Genomic DNA, 7,162 nt, shown 5'->3' on the forward strand with positions numbered 1-7,162 from the left:
TCAAGAAAACAATATCTATAAAAAAAAAATTAATTATAAAAAGAACAAAAAAGCTAAACGACTTGGATAGTATTACCAAGATATCAATAGTAATAAAATGATAATCAATATTATGATGATAACGAGATTAAAAAAACATAATGTAATAAGATAGAATATCAATAATGATTTTGTTAATGTTGATAATAAAATATTGAGAATAGCACAATGATGAAAATTACAATAATAATGATAGTAATGGGGGGCTACATAATGGTAATGATGATGATAATGTAAAGGACAATTGATAATGATGATATGATAATAGTAATAATAATTATAATGACTTAGTATATAATGATATCAATATTCAAATGTTTATAATCTCAAAATCATTATACTAATTTATAATATAGTGGTAATAAAATAATAATAATAAATTATATAACAATTATTATAATATTGACAGTGAAATTAATGAAGATAATATTATAATGATGATAATGAACTGATTATAGTTATGTTACTGATATCAATAATTACATTAGTATGCAAATTAAAATTATGATATCATAGAATTAAACCTTTAGACAAGATGTTGATGTAACCCACGCTGCGGATTCGATCTTGCGTGCAGGCCTTTACACACCCCTCACGGTGTAATTAACAGTGGAATAATAAATGACGTGATAACACTCCTCCGACAACCATCTCCAAGGGGGTGATAACAGCCCTTACGCTATCACGGCCGGAGTTAAATAATAGAATGAAATCTTTAACAAGACTTTAATAATGAGATAATAATAATTGTAACACTACTACTAAAATAATAGCTATTAATATAATGATAATTATTGATAGCATAATAATACCAATATTGAAAAGTTACATTGATAATAACGAGAATTAAATATTATAAGGGTAATGATAATGATAATAATTATAATGATAAAAATATCAAGATGTTTATAACATTATTAATAATCATAATAAAAGTGAAAGAGCGAACATACTAATAAGATTATAAGAAGTATACGTACTAATATCGATAATCAAATAAGGATAATGATACTAATAATGACAATAATGAATAATAACAATAACAATAATGATAATATTATAATATTAACGAGCTAATAATGAAAAGAAAACTAAGATATAATCGGATAATAATATTAATAAAAATCATATAAATATATAAAATGATGATAACAGTAAACAATGGTAATAATTATATAAATATTACGATAATCTTAGTAATGATAATACAATGATGATAATAATAATGGTAATAACACCAATGATGATAATAATAATGGTAATAACACCAATGATAATAAGAAGATAATAACAATCATCATAATAAAAATAATAATAGTAAAGATATTGAAAAAAAAAAGATAAAAACAAGAATAATAATGATGAAGATGACGCAAAGGGATTGAGAAAAAGCATAGAAGGACACACACACACACGCACACTAAACACATTCCAAATAAACAGGCACAAGCATATCCAATGTTCCCATCTGTAATGTAATACATATTTGTGTTTAAATACATAGATATATAAATATATATATATATATATATATATATATATATATAGATTATATATAATATATATAAGATTAATATATATAATATGTATTGACTGAGCATGTATATATATACATACACACACACACACACACACACACATATATGAATATATAATATATATAATATTAATATAAAGAAATATATATATATATATATATATGTGTGTGTGTGTGTGTGTGTTGTGTTGTGTGTTGTGGTGTGTAGGTGTGGGTATGTGTGTGTGTGTGTGGGTGTGTGTTAAGGAATTAACATACCCGGAATAAGCACAACAATAATTAAGTTAATAACTGTTTTGTGTTCTTGAATCAACGGCTACTACATGATGTAGGTATGTTGTATAATATATATATAAATATAGATATATATATAATAATATATAAATTATATATATAATACATAATATATATAATAATATATAATAATATATATAATATAATATATATATATATATATGTAACATATATACATTTAAAAATATATTATATATATTATATATTTAATATATATATATATAATATAATAATACACATATATAGATGTATCATAAATATATATATATATATTTATATATATATAATATTTTATATATGTACATATATATAGATAAATTCTATATATATATGTATATATATATATATACATAAATATGGTGTATATATATATCTATATAAATATATATAAATATATATAATATATTATATATGTTTGTGTGTGTGTGTGTGCTGTTGTGTGTGTGGTGGTGGGTGTGTTTGGGTTGGTTGTGGTTCTGTGGGTCTTGTTTAGGATGTGTATTTATGAATGTATATTTTGAGTGTGTATCTATAAATATAGTTAATATATATATTATATATATATATATATTATATAATATATAAATATATAATATATTGGGGTGGTGTGTTGTTGGTGTTGTTGTGGGGTTGTGTGGGTGTTTGTGTGTGTGTGTGTGCCGCTGCGCGCGTGGTGGTGGGGGATGTTTGTTATATTTATATACACATATACATACAGATGTATGTATTGTGTGTGTATTTATTTTTGAATGTATATTTGTGTATATATATATACACTCACACATACACACACACACACACACACACACACTCACACCACACACAACACACACACACACACACACACATATATATATATATTTATATATAGATAGATATATACATATATATATAGATATATATAGGTGTGTGTGTGGGTGGTGGTTGTGTTGTGTTGTGTGTGTGTGTGTGTTTGTGTTGTTGTGTATAAATAAATAAATAAATAATATTCAAAATATAATTATATATATTTATATATATACTATATATATATAATATATAAATATATATATATATATATATATATTCATATGCATACATATACCTACCTACATACATCATACAACATACATCACTTTGTGATATATATATATATATAATATATATATATATATATAATAATATAATATCTATATATGTATATATATATATATATATATAAATATATAAATATTATTATATATATTTATATTTATAATCACACAAAATCAATATTCCAAAAAACACCCATAATACACACACATCACAAACACACACAGCACAAACAACACACACACACATCACACACACACAATACACACACACACACACCACACACACACACACACAGATATATATATTATATATATAAATATAATATAAATATATATATATATATATATATATACATAATATGTATATATAATATCTATATATATTATCTATGTATAAATAAAAGTATATATATCTGTGTGATGTGTATATATACAATACATACAATATATCTCTATATAAAACAAATATATATATTATATATCTATGTGTGTGTTGTGTGTGTGTGTGTTTGTGTGGTGTGTGTGTGTGGGTGTGTGTGTGTATGTGTGTGTGTGTGTGTAAAATAAATAAATAAATATATACATATATTTATATATGTATATATAATATACATATAAATATATATCTATATATACATATTTCATATATAAAATATATATATATCTATATCTAAATATATATTCTTATATATATATCTATAATATCTATATATCATAAATATATATATATTATAGTATTTAATATTGTATAGTGTATACCTATTTAATATATACCTATTGCATATATATATATATCTAATATATCTATATATCATAAAATATATAACAATTATAAATATATATTTGCCTCGAGAAATCTAAATCCTATATATATATACTCTATATATATAGTAAATCTATATATAATATCTATATATACTCATATATGCATATATTATATATATATATATATATATATTTATATATATATATATATATATAAAATATATTATATATACTCATAAATATATATACTATATATATATAGCAAAATATATATATATATATATATATAAATATAGTATATATATACATATGTATATCTCTATAAATAAATATATATATAGATATAAATATATCTATCTCAATATATATGCATTATACAGATCTTCATTTATATATATAATATCTATCATATATATTATATATAATATATAAATATAAATTTTTATATATATATATATATATATATAAAAAATATTTATATTAATAATATACAATACCTAATACTATACCTATATATGCATATATATATATAAATATCATATATAACTATTTCATAAATAAATATTTATGTTATATATATCTAACCATATCTAACTATAAATAATATATAATATTTATCTACATCTACATATTTGCATATATATATAACTAATAAATATCATAAATATATATTTAAAATATAAATATATTAAGCATATATATATATATATAAATAAATATATAATACTATAAATTATTATATATATAATCTGTATGTATATAGCCAACTATAACATATATATATATCCATATTTCGCATATATATAAATAAATACCTAATACTAATATATATAAAAAATAATATATGCATCATATATATATATATATATATAATATCTATATCTATATAAATATATCCTATATATATTATAAGCATCTCTAATAAATATATATACACTAATATATATAATATATATAAATCTTATATATATATATCTCTATATATAATAAATATATGCCTATATATTATATATCTATATATATATATAAATCTCAATATATATATATATATATATAAATATATGTCTATATATACATGTATATATAAAAAATATAACAATATATATATACTAAATATATATAATATATATATGCCTATATAACTATATATATATATATATATATAACTATATATATATATAATCTATATATAAAAAATGCATATCTAAATAATAATATTATATATATATAAAAAATATATGATATATAATAAATATATAATATAATATATACTTGCAATAAGAGAAAATAATAATCACTATAATAGTAATAAAAAGAACAATAATATAACAGTAATATGGTGAAAATAATGATATCACTAACAATAGCAATGAAAAAATGTTCATGATAATGATGAAGATGATAATGAAGAAAAACAAAAAGAATAAACTGATGACAATAATTATAAAGATAATTATAGCCATGATGATAATGATATTAGATAATTAGGATTACATGATAAAAATAATGACTAACAACAAATAAGAAATGATAATGATGATCATAACAGTAAACGAATAAGAGCAATAAACAGTGATAATGATATCAACATGATAGCAATTAGCAAATTATAGTAATCAGACAATTTTCATTAAATGCTTAAAATTAAAGTACTACTACTATGAATAGTATCAATTTAGCAATATCAACATTAAAAGTCCTTGTACATGAATATAAGTTCATACAAATAATAATAATATAACAATGAAAAAAGTGATCGTAATATAGATACATTATTCTCATTATTGTAAATCCAATAATACTTTTTAAATTACAAAGATAATGATTATGTGATGATCAACATTAAACATGTCCGTAAACAACCTCACTGGTTGTATCTCTTTATCTGGGTACCCTACTAAAACAAAAATATAGTAATTAAACTATAAAATACAAAAAAAAAGAGTAAAAAAAAAGCAAATAATAACGTCAGTAGGGGAACTGTCTCTTAGAAAAAAAAAAAAAATAAATAAAGATAATAAGTAAATAAGTAAATAAATAAAAAAGAAATAAATAAATAGATATATAGATATATATATATATATATATATATAATTAGAGATAATATATATATATATATATATTATAAATAAGTAGATACTTATACACATATACTCGAAGTGGACCGCTAGTAAGTGATCGACCGTATAAATATTAACAATCTTACTGTTCGCGTAGCTCATTATTTTGTAACAATTTTTTATACTATGATTAAAATTTGGATCATGATTATTGTTTATCATAATCCAATATCTAGATATCAGTGTTATTCAAGCTTTATTATGGTACTTCTATCTTTTTGATGAGTTTCCATTATCAATTTAGTTAAAATTATCATATCATTAATCAGTAATCATTATCACATTATTATCTTATTAATATCATTATCATTATCATCAATTATTTTTATTTCATATTTATTTATCCTCATTACTATCAGTATACTTATAACTATTGTTGTAGATTTCTTTTATCTTATCATCGATTTTTGTATGCATATTATTATCATTTCTTTATGCATCATTATTGTTATTATCCTAATAGGTAGTTGTATGTTATCATTATTTGTTTGCTTGACAATATTGCAATTATAACTATTAGTCTTAAAACATTAACCGTGATTATTATTGGTTGTTATTATTATTATCATTATCATTATTATCATCATCAATATCAACAACAACGTCTTTATTATTGTTATTATTATCATTATTATGATCATTACTTTTATTATCATTGCTGCCACATTATTTTCATTATCATCAAGAAAACAATATCTATAAAAAAAAAATTAATTATAAAAAGAACAAAAAAGCTAAACGACTTGGATAGTATTACCAAGATATCAATAGTAATAAAATGATAATCAATATTATGATGATAACGAGATTAAAAAAACATAATGTAATAAGATAGAATATCAATAATGATTTTGTTAATGTTGATAATAAAATATTGAGAATAGCACAATGATGAAAATTACAATAATAATGATAGTAATGGGGGGCTACATAATGGTAATGATGATGATAATGTAAAGGACAATTGATAATGATGATATGATAATAGTAATAATAATTATAATGACTTAGTATATAATGATATCAATATTCAAATGTTTATAATCTCAAAATCATTATACTAATTTATAATATAGTGGTAATAAAATAATAATAATAAATTATATAACAATTATTATAATATTGACAGTGAAATTAATGAAGATAATATTATAATGATGATAATGAACTGATTATAGTTATGTTACTGATATCAATAATTACATTAGTATGCAAATTAAAATTATGATATCATAGAATTAAACCTTTAGACAAGATGTTGATGTAACCCACGCTGCGGATTCGATCTTGCGTGCAGGCCTTTACACACCCCTCACGGTGTAATTAACAGTGGA

Source organism: Penaeus japonicus, unplaced genomic scaffold (genome assembly GCF_977035675.1).
Source record: "Penaeus japonicus unplaced genomic scaffold, GWHDUDI00000001_assembly GWHDUDI00000027, whole genome shotgun sequence".
In the NCBI taxonomy this organism is placed as follows: domain Eukaryota; kingdom Metazoa; phylum Arthropoda; class Malacostraca; order Decapoda; family Penaeidae; genus Penaeus; species Penaeus japonicus.